General features: G+C 43.0%; 1 protein-coding gene across 7 annotated transcripts in view; it reads left to right on the forward strand.

Moving 5' to 3' along the window:
* ARFIP1 (ARF interacting protein 1) overlaps nucleotides 1-15,948 on the forward strand; it is a 441,450-nt gene that overhangs the window by 121,540 nt on the left and 303,962 nt on the right. Inside the window, exon 1 of one of the 7 annotated variants that reach the window (XM_085641678.1) lies at nucleotides 11,975-11,993. The exons of the other annotated variants lie outside the window; for them this stretch is intronic. The gene's annotated coding sequence lies outside the window, so the exon portion shown is untranslated. Of the gene's footprint in view, nucleotides 1-11,974; nucleotides 11,994-15,948 lie in introns of those variants that run through there. 7 annotated transcript variants of the gene reach the window in all.

The following is a 15,948-nucleotide window of genomic DNA, read 5'->3' on the forward strand; positions in this document are numbered from 1 at the left end:
GGCAGAAAATGAAACGTACACATTATTTGTTGTAATGTGAAACTTCTTTAGGGCTCAAGAAAGCGTTTTTCGTGTTTCTGGGTGAGAAACATTTTTAAAACTCATATGCTCTAATCTTTGTTAACTTCCTATTCTGCGTTGGGCTGCCCTGCATTTCAGCTGGTGAAATTAGGCAACCTTCTCACTTAACAACAATGACCAGTAATGAGCCTAGAAATCAGTATTCATATGTGTTTAGGTCACTGAAAAAAAGATTTACAGGCCAAATGTGAAGATGTTTTATTGTAGGATAACGAGAGAACAGATATTTAACTTTAGCTGCTCGCAAGTGTCTCTGCAGCAAGCGTAGTAAACCACTTAACGTCTGTTACTAGGATGTGAACTTGTGACCTCCAGGTAAACTCAATATTATGAAAACGGTCCATTAATATTGTTACTAAACAAAACATTGTTTTACCCAAATTCATGTAAAAAAATAACCCAAATAAGGTACAAATGTCTGCGTTCCCACACATATCTACATACAGTGCAAAAAGAAAGGGCATCCATTCTGGATTTTGCTTTAAGAAAGGTGCTACTGGAGCTTGGAAGAGTGTTTGACTACAGAGCGAAAACCGGTGCCTAGGGACTAAGTGGTTGTGACAGCTGAGACCATGCTGGCAGGGTGTCACAAGGGTTGTGAGGGCTTCGAAAATGGCATTGTCGACTGGTATAGACTGTCTAAATCTTTGCCCTAAGAGGCACAGGGAAAGGACTTGGGGAGTCTCTAAAGCTCAGAGAGAGTATTTGAAGGCCAACAGAAGTGCTTTAAGGATAGAGGATCAGAGGGCAAGGTGAAGTTACCTTCAGGACTCGTGATTGGCTCCAAGAGTCAGTAGAGAAAGTCTCAGGGACTTTAGTAGGGTGGATTTGAGGGTCTGTGAAGGCCAGCTGAGAGAATGGGAGTGCCAGCTAAGAGCTTTCATGGGATCTGTCTGGCTGGCTAAGGGTATCGCCAAAAGTCAGCTGATTAAATATTTTGGTCTTGGTTTGGGGTGAGGTTGTTTAAGTACAGTAGAAGCATGTTGAAGGGACCCAGTAATAGAAAGACTTGGAAAGAACTAACAGAAAATCTCTGAGACATTTTTCATAGTGACTGTGTGTGCATGTGAAGTATGTGAGTGCCAGCTGAGGGTGTCCGATTGTTGAGAGTTGTCCCTGGGGGATTTCTCGAGGCTGGCAAAGGGTCTCATATGGTGCTAGGCACTCCCATAGGTTTGCCTATCACTAAGATCTGGTATCTATTAAAGTAATCTGAGGGAATTTTTTTGATCTGGCATCTGATACACGAGGGCCGTAGAGAGGTTAATGAGAGCTGGCTGAGGTAATGGATAGCCGGTTAAAAGCCCTGAAAGTCAGCATATTTGTGATTGTAAGATGAGGACCCTCTTGAGACGTCCCTGAGGAAGACCGGTTGAAGACCATTAGGCTTACAGTGGCCAATAGAAATTTAAAAGGCTGGGCAGTGGTAGAAGGAGCATAAAGTTGGACATAGGCTTGGGGGTGGGATCACAGAGGGGCCAGTACCAGGCTCTGACTCTATTTCTAGTCGCACGCTGCAGACCTCACTGTCCTTGCAGCGTACTCGTTTGGAGGAAGGAGGACCTAGAGTGAGTCCATGTTCCCACCTTCTCTCTGATGTCCAAGATCAAGTACAGAAGAAGCCTGCCACCACATCTTCCTGCATAAATTGTAGAAGTCAGGAGGCATTGACTCTGTACCTTGCCACAGGCAGGCTTAGCTGCCTTAGCTGCACCTTTTTTTGTGTGTGAAACTTTAACGGTTATTCTGTATGACTGCTGAGCACTCTGTGTATAAAGATTGGAGGGCAGAGTTTAGGGCAAGCCTCACTGAATATCTTGTTTGTTCTGCTTACGTTCTTAACTTCTGACACATTGCTGGCCGTATTCAGCAGTGTTGCTGACTTGAGGCGAAGGGGACAGGTGCATTTTTATTTACTCAAGGGGATGCGTCATAAAGTTTAAAGATTACTGGGATAGATGCTGATTCGGTGTTGGAAATATATGATCAAAACTCCCACCTGATTGTGTTGCTTTCTATATTAGATTGATTTCTTTCATAATGGGTGCTGGTAACAACCTGTTCTGCGACTGGTTTGCCTAGCGATTTGGGCTCTGTATATGGCCTGTCAGTAGAGTAGACTTCAGTAGCCTGTTTTCATTATGCGTTATATTTGTATCATTAAATGTTTCTTGTAGTATTGATTTACCCACATACCATTGGTCTTTGTGGAAGGAACTTATTAATGAAAATCTGTGTAGCACAGGCACATTTCCGTTTATTTTTTTAAACCTTTTATTTTCAGTTACGATAAACAACATTCGTAACGGCAGACGAGAAACCGATTAAGTAATATTGACAGATTCAATAGCAGTACATGTCGACCCCATGTACGTTGAGCTGATGTTACATCACTAGGCAGGAAGGGAAAGGGTCACACATAATCAATAGTGTGAGATTGAAAAGACATCATTATCCTGCTTACCGCTGATCTCCATCCAGTCTCTCAGGTCCTGTGCTGTGCAACCAATAACTAATTTGTCAACGAGTTGTTGTATTTTGTTCCTTTTCACTAGAACCAACTCACGTGCACTGCGCTGAATCTTGATTTCTATGGAACATTATTTGCCTATCTTGTTGTTATTTGCCATAAACTATTTGATATCTGATTATCTTTTTCCCTGTGAATGCTTTTACTGCAATTAATTTGTCTAGGCACACAGTCAAGGATTCCAAACACATATTATTGATATTGAGTGATTCTTTCTAAAGGAGCCACTTTTATTTGTTAATGTATAAATTACCCAGGTTCTTAGGATCACAGGATTGCCCCACAGTTATGATTTTGTATGCACTATCATGGGTATGCATTTGCCCATGATAACAACATATTGCAAATATGCTAGTGTACATTTATTTATGATTAACATGGTCACAGGATGTATCCAAAAAATGTGTTTCTTTTGGGCATGTAATGCTAGTTCTGTCATGTCAAAGCCCAACCAAAAGACACAGAGATGTAAGGGGATAAGAAATAGTCTTATGAGCTGATAAAAAGATAATGTTGACAATTTTCTCAGATGAGCAGTAAGAAATATCTCGACGGTAAATCAATCAAGGTTTTCTTTTCCTCGTTGCTGCAATTGATGTTATATGTGCTCATCTTGAAACTATCCTAAAGCTGGCCCGGAGCTTTGCCGCCAGCTGGTTGTCACTGTGAGCTTGTATTTACATTGATGTACATTGATTCATATTAGCACATAGCTGTGTTTAAGAATAACATTAGATGCATCTTATACAGGGACCTCGCCATACAGTTTCCTGATGTAAAGCCCTCCAAACTGACTCCATTTTATAGAGGGCCTGACTCCATCTTTGTTAATGGAGGTTGCCATTTTCCCTGTCTTAGATAATAGAAGTTGCAATTCACTAATTTATGCAGAATCGTTGTCATGTCTGCCTTTGGATGCTGCAGCAGATGTTGTCAGACCTTACCTTTCTTAGAACGGTGATTCGATTAATGACGTGGCTACAACCCTTGAGGCAACATTCGTCTGGGTCATATGTCTACTCTTCATCAACTCAAGGATTAATAAGAACACATACATACATACATATAACCAAAATAGTGTAGTCTGAATTGACGTCCTTTACCTTGTATGTTCAACAGGAAACATCTGCGATGCACATCTTGATGTACATATTCTATGTCAGCCATTCCTAAACTTATGTTAGACTTTCCAATTTCTGATAAGGTTCAGTTATATATGGACTGCCACTTGACTACTTGTGAGAAGAGGTCCTTCGCCCAGAATATTGCACAAGATTCTGCCAGAGATGGGCTCACCTACTGCCTGCACACTTTGCAGTTCGCAGATACTACATCTCGCCTGAACCTTGAAGCTGATAAGCAGAGTCCCAGAGGAAGACAGACTGCTATTGCAGCGTGTGCTTCCCATTCACGGTGAACACGGTCTTCATGCCTCCACTGATAAAGGCAGACTTTGCTGTCAACAAGGTATGCAGTGCATTTCTTCTCCCTGCAAAATTCTAGACTGAAAGTTGGTGTGCTTTTCATGCTCTCTTAGTGTAGCACATAGAAGTAGGCATTTGGGTGTTAGGTTCTAGATGACATTATCCGTCCGTGCAAGATGGCCGACGGGACAGGAGCCCCTGCGTGAGCTCCGGACAGCCTGGATCTCCACTCGTGGAAATCCGGCACTCTTTGCCCCGTCCTACTAACTTTCAAGCACTGCTGCAAAGACGGTTACCGACTTACCGGTCTGTGTTCACCCCGGAGCGCTTCCTCACGACGCAGCTCCAGAAGAATCCGGGGGGGGGTCTGTCCTCTGCTGCGAAGTGACTGCAGAGGTGCCCACAACCTCCCATCCTCGGGCGAAGACAAGGCTGCTGACCTTCCTCTCTACTCCTTCGGTGACGGTGAGTCCGGGGCTTCGCTGCCCCCAGTTCAAAGGTGACTCCGCTGCCCGGCCGGTCTCCATTCCGGGGTGGGCGGGGCCTGCGTCCGAGGCGGCAGCGGCTCCTCTGCCCTTGAGACTACTCTTGACTTCGGACTACATCTAAGCCACAAGATTACCCCCATCTCTCGGTGGCACCTAGCCACAACTGGCCCCATTGAGTACGGACCCCAGCTGTGGGCGGGGCTTATGTCCGAGGCGGCGGCTCTCTCTGCTCCGACCCCGCTCCCGTCTGCAGATGGCACTCCTGCCTTGACAATGTCATTCAAGAGTGAAACTATCCCAAAAGTCTCCCCTACAAATGAACCTCTCAGCTTCCGGTGAGGAATGTTTTTGTGAACACTGAATGCCTTACAGCAAGCCCACCGCCAAAAAAAAGGAATACACACTGCTCGCTCTGTTTTTGACTTTAACAAGCTTAGCAGGAAGTTTCTACATCCGGCCACGAAAATGCCCCCATCCATCGAAGACGCCTAACTCCAAACAGGCTCCATTGAGAGCGGACGCCCGCTGTGGACGGGGCCTACTACAGAGATGATGGCTCTCTCTTTCTGCTCCGATCTCACTCTCGGCTGCAGATGGCATCCTGCTTCTAAACCTTCCCATCTTCAGACCCAATCAGGCACCAACCCCTGAGTCTTTCAGCCTCCATAATGAGTGGACCCATCGGAGCCACACCCCGTATCTGCTCTCCCACACTGTCTATTTTCCCCTCCACTACCCGGAACCTACCACATGCATCTGACTGTCCACTTATTTTTGCCAGCAAAAGCACCTTAGGTAACCTAATGCAGCACAAGACAAACCAGAACTGAATTCAGGCGCCCATTTTGAGACCTCGATCTCCTGAGCCTCCATTTTAAAATCCCCTTCCTCTCCCCCTCCCCGGTTACAACCAGAAACTAAAAGAGGACCACTCCTCCCCGAAAATACACCCCAAAGAAAGACCTATAATCACAGAAAGAGGACTACCTTAGCCCCTCCTTTGATACTTTTATAGATATTAACCCCTGCCTCCATAAATCCTCAGCCCCCTCCTTCTGAAACCAGCTGACACTGACACAGAAATAGGACTAGCCCAGAGAGGCCATCTTGAAACAGGATTACCCCCCACTATTTTCCCCTTAAATCACCCATTCAAAACTCCCTGTTTCCACGAACTTGAACATTAGTCACCCCCCATTAGCTGCCCCCACTAATCTGATCTATTAGTAGGTATATGTATTTATTCTTCATATATTGTTATACCTTTGTATGTTTTTAATCTATACATATCTATATTTAAGCGATTCTATTTCCGCACGTCCTTACTGTCACACGTCCTCCAATCCTAAATTACCCAAAGGCCCCCCTCCTTACTAGCTTTCCCCTCCACCCCTTCTTCACCACAGGCCCTTGCTTTTGTGGTCAATATGCATGAAACAGCACCCATCCCACTTACTTTATCACTCCAGTCTTTATCACCATGCCTGCCTCCACAGCCCCCCACTCTCTTATGTCCCACGTCCTGAATCCTCTGGGCCCAAACTCTTTCTACATATCCTACTCCCCCAAACCTCTCACTCACCACCTCAAACAAACTCAAACAAAATCTAATCAAACAGCATCATGAAACACTCCTAACAGATCTCTAACGAAACCCCTCCAAAGGACAGGAAAAATCCAACCTCATCTTTTTCACCACCCGACGCCTGAAATGGAATTCTACCCTCACCAACTACCTACGCACAAGCAAAACCTCCATCATCCCTCACAGCCATATACGGACGCTATCTAACTCCCCCATGTTCAAAGGCAAAGCCACCCTCACTATCTACAGAAACGGTATTGTACTGATCCAAGCCACCGACGCCATCCTACGCTCTTTTGAATCTATATTCCCCACTCTCTGCAAGGCTCTCTTCCTCATACGCATCCCCTCCCTTAACAAAACCCCCTACAGAGATGCCATCCAGAAAAAGGATATCCACGTCAGCCTCCCCCAAGCTTCCGCCTCTACCCCCATCACGACCACAGTTTCCAGGTACACACCCCCACTCAAATCCGGACACAAACCTCCCACCCAGATCAGGAACCCTCACCCCCAGAACACCAACCACACTATGAGAGCCATCACTATCAGCCCAGGCCCTAACTCCCACGTCAATCCTCCCACTCAACCCAGCTCCTTTCCCAACACCCCGCCCCCAAACAGCACACCCCTCTGTCCATTCACCCACACCATTAAGGAAACAGCTCCCACTCTGAAAAGGCACAATGCCCCCTCTCCCCCTCCCAAACTACGGACTGACCCCATGCCACACCCACTTAAAGCACCCTCCGTAACCGCCCCTAACAGACAAAGTACCAACACTAAACCTCCACTTACATTCGCTAACTTGCTACCCAAATACTCTGAACACTTCACACCCAACAAGTGGCACACACCCCCGTTCTCTCCCCCCTAACCAAATCCCCAAACCAGTCCTTATGAAAAGACTCCACCTCATGGAAACTGAGCTCAATAAAGTGATACTAGGTATCAATAAAATCCTTATGACCCTCAAAGCCATCCCCGACCATTCCCACTGCTCACCCCTCTACCCGTCGGATAACACCAGACCGCTACTCCAACCCCCAGTAACTCAGCCTAACAGCTGGCCCACTACTCCTTCAGAAAACCGCGCACACAGACCGATTCGAACAACTCCTAAGATGTCACACAGCGAAGCGAGAGAGCTGGCCAAAACATAAAAATTGACACCAACCAGAAAAAGAGAACCCACCTTCAAGATCCAGGTGATCACTGGTAGCAGGGGAAACCCTATTCCACACAGGTTAACGGCCAGACGACCAGCACACCTCTCGGATATCCCCAGGGCCCTCTCCTCTCTTAAACACAACAGAAACTCGAACAATACCAACTGTCTACTTATAAACTGTAGATCTGCCTCCAAGCATGCCACAGAACTGGCAAAACAATCCTTAACTATGACATTGCATTCATCACGGAGCCTTGGCTTAATAAATCATCCTACACAATCCTCGACTTACTAGTTCCTCCCGGATTCTCAATCATCAAAAAAGACAGAACCGACCAAATAGGTGGGGGCTTAGCCATTATCCACAAGAATACCATCACAATGGTGGAATCTGTCTCCTCCACTTACAACACCTATGAATATCTCAACACTTCTATACGGCTGAAAAACAATAAGTCAACACACTTTTCACCTTCTCTACCACCCCCCAGGCAACACCCGCCCCTTCCTTGAACACCTGTCAGACCTGGTAACTCACTGCTCACTCTCAGATGCCAACAACATAATCCTAGGCGATTTCAACCTCCACTGGAACAAGGAATCTTACACACAAATCCAATCCTTAAAATAACTCCTACTCGAGCACAACCTCAACCAACACTGTAAATAACAAACCCACAACAAAGGCTCAACGCTTGACGCCATCATAGCCCAAGAGAAGACGATAACCATCAACAACATCCTCCCAGTTGATTGGTCCAACCACCACATCATCCTATTCCACATACACCTGGAAGAATCATACCCCATCCATTCTAAGAAAACCCTTCAGTGTCCAGAAACCTAAGCCAAGCTCCCTTAGCTGAGCTGGAAAATAAAATGCTCTCTAGCCTACCACTTAAATCAGGCGACCTCTCATCGACCAAACTCACAACCCACTTTAACTCTACGATGACAGCCATCCTAGACCTCGTAGCCCCTCTGAAACTAAAAAAGATTAGAGATACCCCTTCAAGGTCCTGGTTCACCAAGGATCTCAACTCAGAAAGACGACAACTCAGAGCCGCTGAATGACTCTGGCGAGTCAACCCTTCCTCAACTCACCTCCACCGACTCACAGCAGAACATACAAAAACCACATCATCAAAGAAAAAGCAGCCTTTTTCCGCAACCCCCTTGACAATGCAATAAATTGCCCAAAAAACCTTTTCAACATCATAAAAAACCAGACTTCGAAACCTCCCGCTAACGCCCCTCGGGGCTCGAAAGAACGCTGCGATATATTAGCCAAATTATTTGATGAGAAAATCACGTTGATCGAGTCTTCCCTCGATATCCACACACAAACGCCTGACTCCGAAGTAGGAATCCCCCTCCCGGAAACAAAGGAGGGCAACCAAACCCCAGGATTCGCATCTACCCTAAAGCCACTCTCAGAAATGGACATCTCCAAATAAATAGAACAATAACAGAAAACCTCTCCTTAACATTGAATTGCTATTCGGGTAATACCTCCATCATCAAGAAATACATTGTCCCACTAATTGTATTTATTATTCATCTACAGGAAAACTACTTTTAATTTGATAACTGGGTTTTTAAACAAGTCCAGGGCATCAGCATGGGCGCTGCCTGCGCCCCTAATGTCGCCAATATCTACATGGGGGCATTTGAAGAGCATTGTATATTTAACAAAATTGCCCCATTTTTTGAAAATATACAATACTGGAACAGATTTATAGGCAACATCTTTTTTATATGGAGTGGCCCGGAAGAACAATTACATGAATTCACCCTTTGGCTAAACTTATGTGACCCTCATTTGAAATTTAGTGCCAATATAAGTAGGGAAAAGATTGAATTCCTAGATGTCTGAATACAGGCCATTGAAGGAAACATTGAGGTATCGCTCTACACTAAGCCCACAGCAAGGAATACCATTCTACAGTACCAAAGCTTTCACCCACGTAGCCAAAAAGACAATATACCATTTAGTCAAGTTTTAAGACTACGTAGGAACTGTACCAACATTCGGAATTTTGAAACACATGCAGAATAACTCAGGAGTAAACTACTTAACCGAGGATATCCACACAGAGTTATAAGAGCGGCATACAAAAGGGCCAAATATTATAATAGGGATGCCCACTTACAAGAGAAACCCCATATAGATGATAAATTGGTATGTGAGATACGTCACTCTAATTTTGATGACAAACTGCGACAAATTATCTGCTCCCAGTGGCATATTCTCAATACGGGTGAACAAACAAAGATTATGCCCAAACCCGTCTTTGCGTTTCGTCGCAATAAAAATCTACGCAACTCCTTGGTTAAATCTCACCAGACAATTTATTCAGAAATCTATCACTGGTAATCACCTTATTGCTGGTACCCACGGATGTGGCAATTGCCATGCTTGCGTCTCAGCTATCGTATCTGCAGAATTGTAATGGGGAAAGAAAAAATTCTCCTTCAATGAAATGACCAATTGTAGATCAGCTAATGTTGTTTACTTAATTCTCTGCCCTTGCCACAAAGGATATGTGGGTGAGACTAGTAGAGAGTTTAGAGTTAGATTGAGTGAACATAAATCCTCGATCAAAAACAAACAAAGAGGGGCTCCTCTTGTTGAACATTGGCTTGAGAAACAGCATCTGGAAACTGAGTTTAGATGGATCATTTTGGAGAAGGTTCGCAATCCAAAAGATAATAAAATTGACGCCTTAAGAAAGAAAAGGGAAGTATTTTGGATGTTCACCCTCCAGACAGTAACCTCAGGACTTAATGAGCACTTACCATGGGAAAATGCTCTACTCTAAATTATACCCTGATAGGGTGCTCTGTGCCATACTCTAGCTTTAATCGTCTAGGATATTTTTACACAGACGTGTTCCTCCTTTTCACATTTATTCAGTTATCCTAGAGTGGCTCTATGAAAGTAACAAATAATCCTGCCTTCCCTCAATAGATTGTAGAATTCTTTGATCGTCCTTTCTTACATTCCATGTCCATATGGAAGGTTTTGTTGTCACTAACCCGGACCTTTAGGGGGTGCTTGTAATTCTATTGGTGGCCCTGCAGGCTGCTGTAACCGTGGTATCCAATTTTGATTGGATTTTATTAGACTTCTACTCACCAGGGTATCACCCCCTCCCTTTTTGCTACCATCTTATCCATTTGCACATAGCCTACCGTGGTACCTTTATTTCAACCAATTTCCTAAGCGATTGTTAATTTGGGGTGGTGCATACTGGCCGTGAGATTCTCCTTCGATACCACATCGAATGAGAGTGTGTTAATTCATGGGGAGTTTGTAAACACGGGATTCGCTCTTCACTTTTTTCATTCTCTTTTTTTATTCCCTTATTATCACTAGCAGCGCTCGTGCACTTATGAGCACATCTCCTTAAGAACTATTTTGTCATTACATCTAGTGCTCTGCCCACACTTGATAATGTCCTTATGTAACTCTAGGAGTGGACACTTCTTTCACATGCGAGGTACTATTTCAACATATGGAAATTTTATACCTTTTCCATCATTCAATGTTTACTTTTCTTCCTTATAGTGTGTGTTCATGTACCAATGTTACTCCCAATATGGCACCCAAATTTTCGGCACCACTCTCCTGGAGGCTGCTGTCTAGGGAAACATACACTTTATACCACGCACGCCGCGCTGCTACACACATCATGTAATACACAAGATGTTAGACTCGGCATCTCTATGTATATATACCCCAGCCTTTTTCCTATGCAAACGCGTATGCCCGGTGCCTGAAGGTATGGAGGCAACTTCCCGTCTTCGGAATTGAAAGTATACAACAGGTATGTGTGAGTTGGGTTTTGGGTAGCGATTATTTCATCGAGGTTACACTCTTGGAATTTTACTCAATTAATGCACCATGTTTCATCTTCCTGTAGTGCATTGTCACCTTGATCTGCGATTCTGTTTATTCATGTGGAGCGGGACCACTGCCAATATGGACTTTTATCTTTGCTAACCCTAACTGACATAAGATGTAAGTAACCAAGCGCAGCGTCTAGCTTATAGTGTATTGAATCCTTTCCGTAGTCTATTAATAAATTCTCCATCCTTCTCTGCTTTTCTTAGAGTCTCTTCCAAAAGATTTACCCGATTATCTGCTAATAGATCGACCAGATTATCTACTGAACGTCTTTATGCTAAGACCATACTTCTCACTTTGATATGTAAAGAATATATCATTTGGGAATAGGTCTCTCTCAGACTTCATTACAGTTCTCTATACATATACTGAGGACTCATGTAGACTCTTTTTCATTTTAGAAACGGCAATAGACCCCCAGTATTTCCGCCATTGAGGATTGCTGTAGGGACTCTATTCACTTTTCCCTTGGTAGGAACAACTTACGCTAGTATCTTGAGGCCATGACAGGATCTATCATTGTCATCTGCTTGGTATAATGGGATATCTTAAGCTCATACTAGTATTATTACTTGAACTCGGCCACTTTATTTATAAAGGTTAAAAGGAAAGTAGATATGATTTAAACCCATTAAATGCACTGAGCAGGAGGATATTATGTATCAACACAGCTCCCTAAGTGCGTATTCTATCCCATCGTTTTGTCTTTGCCAGGTTATAATACCTTGAAGGAAAGACACCAGGCCATTGGGGCCTCGAAGCAACTATTGAGTGCGAGACGTAGTCTGTTTCACCTTCACAAATGTAGGTTTGTTGTTTTATTTTTTTTGATAAACTATCTTCTTTTATGCACACTTGTCCGGGTGTTGAAAATTGGATTTATTAAAATTCTCACTTTATGCCTTTCTTCATATCACTTAGGAGCACAAATACTGCTGCTTTCTAACTCTATCTTCTTGGGATCCTGCCAAAGCTTCATGTTCATTGTTATGTATATATATGAAATTATAAAAATGAACTTGTATTGTTCCCACAGATTGTTTCTAAAGTCCTAAATTATTGTTACATAGAGGCCTTGCTGCACCGCATATAAGAAAGCATTCGGATAGTTTTGGAATACAATTGACCACTTTATGAATAATTGATTCTCTGCGCCCTGATGAAGGAACTGTGGATCTCTAACTCCACTTCAAAACGCGCGTCGTCGCTTTCCTTCCCCTGTTTTTACTGCATGTATTTATGAAATGAACTAAAATATGCATCGATATGTCAAGTTATGTCTTGGAGTATGACTGTGTTGTGGTATGACTGTTAGTTGTGTGTTTGGTTGAGTGCATCCGTGAGAGATCCAATTATCTGCTTTTTTTGGGCTCAAAAAATATGTTGCTGAGATTTTGTATTACATTTGAAAACTAATGTTTATATACATATACAAAAAATAAAACAAAAAAGTTTTGTGATAAATAAAAAGATGAATAATAAATACAATTAGTGGGACAATGTATTTCTTGATGATGGAGGTATTACCCGAATAGCAATTCAATGTTAAGGAGAGGTTTTCTGTTATTGTTATATTATTCCCTGCCTGCCTCTCCTTATACGATATAACCCAGGGGACCCTCTTTTGTACTTAATTACATCTTCAAACTAATTGCAAACTAAAAACTCTCCTCCCATTTCGCGGACCCCATCATGGCCTCCATGGCAAAAAACTTCAGTCACGTAATTTCACCCCTCTGGACGATGATAATAAACAGCTCGTTAAACACGGAGGTCATGCCAGACTGCCTAAAGCTTGGCCAAGTCTCTCCACTACTAAAACAAGCATTAGAAATGCAATAGGTCTCGTATTAGTTAGAGGTATTGGCGTTGCAAATGACAATGTGTTTAACCCATGTATTTTGGATTGGATTGGAGTGGAGTGATGTATGTGATGTGGAGTGGAATTATGTAGCTTGGATTCTAATTGTTAGTTGTGGATTTGTGTGTGGTGGAACTGTAGGGTGTGAAGTGGATTTGTGTAGTGAAATTATGTTGCATGCTGTGCAGTGGAAATATTTTGAGGTATTGAGTGTACTGGGATTATGTGGAGTGGGATTGTAAAACAGAGTGTAATTATGTGGAATGGCATTTTCTGTTGTGGATGTATGTATCTGAAAAATGAAAAAAGTACTAATGTAAGAGCCAGTGCATTAACTATGCCCTGAGGGTAACAGACATGTGGCAACGCGAACTGAAGTTACAGATGAAACGTAGTAATCCTGACTGAAACAGTGGGACGCTGAAGGATGAGAACGTGCCCCTGAAAACCAAATCCAGGTGATGTAAGTTTACGGGCAATGGAGGTACTTTATCCCATATATCGCAATAGGTCTCAGCAATGTGAGAGCAGTTGACTTTGTCGGGTTTTAGTGGTTACTGGCTAGTGCGTTGAGATTGGTATGGGGGAGTGCACGAAAGTAAACATCACAGGACTTGAGGGGAAAAAAGCAACATATTGAAAAAAAGGCAAGATGGAAGATAAGATGTATAAAAGGAGAATAAAATAAGAATTGTTAGTAAAGTAAATGTATTTTAAAAAACAAGGGAGCACCAAAGGACACAATAACACGAAAAACGATCAACATAGAAAGGTTAGAAAGTACACATTACAATACTATATTCTTGCTAGCCACATTTTGCGTGTTATGGTCATATTTTCACATAATCTATGCAGCCACAAATACCATCAACCACATGGGTATGATTACACCTTATGTTCATAGTGTGCAGGATGTTGGAAAGCTAGCATCCCAAGACAGCCCGGTGAATGTGTGTCACTAGCTCCTTAATAAGTGTTTGTGATACCTTTATGTACGAGGAGTGAGAAGTTGGGATGTTTAGCATCGTGCACCAGCTGGGTGAAGAAGACCCCTTACAAACGGACAGTGTTACTTACCAGACACAATATTTCATTAAAGGGCACTGAGTGAGTGAGGGGGAAGGAAATGTAGGGTTGGACTGTACATTCCTCTATTTGGACATTGTATTGGCACAGTATAAAGTACTAATAAATTGAAAGGTATTTTCTATAATTCATGTCTTCTGCTTACATTAAATGATTTTTGATGAGCAACTTTTTAAGGTTTGTCGTATTTGCTTCTGACCATTTTATGTGTAAAAATAGGGAGCCTTTGTAATTACATAGGCACTAAACATGTACTTTCTGTCTGAAAGTACTGTTACTATCGCATCTAAAATGCAACAGTATTGCCGACAAGTTTTATAACTATTCATTATAAATATGGCAGTACAGCAGGCATGCAGGTACCGTCCCACGGAAATTATGGCAGCCCTGTACTGATGCACCTGCATACAAAAACTTTAGCAAGTTAGCCACAAGCTGCTGAAATCCGTGCAGTCTGCACATGCCGAGTTAGCAATGCCAACTCATCTTTTCATCCATCCCATGTCATTAATGTCACTACCATTACATTTTGAATAGTAGCAGCTAAAGTTTGCAGCATTTTATAACAACAAAGATTATGAAATATTGCACAATCAGGAACCACAATATTATTATGAAGGAAGGAGCTATACAGGGAAGGGCTGCTGCTGCACATTACAAGTAGAGCAATATTTCTGAAAGGGGCTACGTTGGACATTATAATGACAGCGGTGCTGGTGAAAAGTGAGTGTACTACTACAGTGACCGTGTAGGAGACAGTTGAGTAGCTGTTTCAGTATGAATATAGAACTGACATAATGGATTTAGGAAGCAAATTTCACTTATACAGTCAATTATTTGCCTATCACAGTGAGTATGAGGCCTGCAGGTAGCTCTCCCCATTCCACCTTCTAACCAATAGTGAGTTCCCAGGACCGTTGCCTTTTAATTCCAGCAAAGGGTGGACATGGGAATTATAAGTAACCCATTTGAAGCAAAGAATTTATGGTTTAAAACATACATTTTGGGGAATTACATAGTGTGAAACTGGCGACAAGCAGCTTTACATAATTACTTTTATTTTGGATATTTTACTGGGATGTTTTAAAGACACACTTTATAAAAGCCAGAGTCTGTGGTGACATGGATTCATGTTCACCAGCAAAGCAGAATCGAAATTGTGTACATCTCTGTATGGAGCTGGGTTGGCTGCATCGGGTCATTCTGATGCAGTCTTCAACGTGAATAAAGTTATGGGACATAAATGGCGTGGGGGACAGGGTGTCAATTAGTATTTATAACTGGGCTAGTCTGACCACAAAAATGTCCTAGAAATGTCTGCCACTTTCTGATACAACGCAGGCCAATACCTCCTGCGACATTTACTCCATTCTGAACCACAGAGAATCATCACTTGTTTAGCCTCCCCCATTACCCCTATATTCCCCCCTCTAGCTGTTTGGTGATCTTTGTACCACCTGCTTAACTTCGCTCCAACCATACGAAAAATATTGCCTGATGTGGGCGCATTGGCGCAGCAATAGAAGTCATTTCGGTGTGAGAGTAAGAAGGACTTCTAATAGGCCTATCTATCCGTTTGTAGTTAAACAGGACCACACTAGGTAGGCTGTTGCATTGCGCCGCACCCACCTGAATGTTGTTTAACGAACAAACGAGGACCAGAAGGAAGGGGCCGGAGAGCCCAGGCTGAGACATTCCGAAAACATATGAACCCAACCTGGCTCTAAAAGCAGAAGGAAGGAAAACAAACCGAAGGCAGCAGACGTTAGGAAGATGTGCAAAATCAGAAGGAAAGTGGGAGGGGGAAAACAC

The sequence above is a fragment of the Triturus cristatus genome, chromosome 2_2 (genome assembly GCF_964204655.1).
Source record: "Triturus cristatus chromosome 2_2, aTriCri1.1, whole genome shotgun sequence".
In the NCBI taxonomy this organism is placed as follows: Eukaryota; Metazoa; Chordata; class Amphibia; order Caudata; family Salamandridae; genus Triturus; species Triturus cristatus.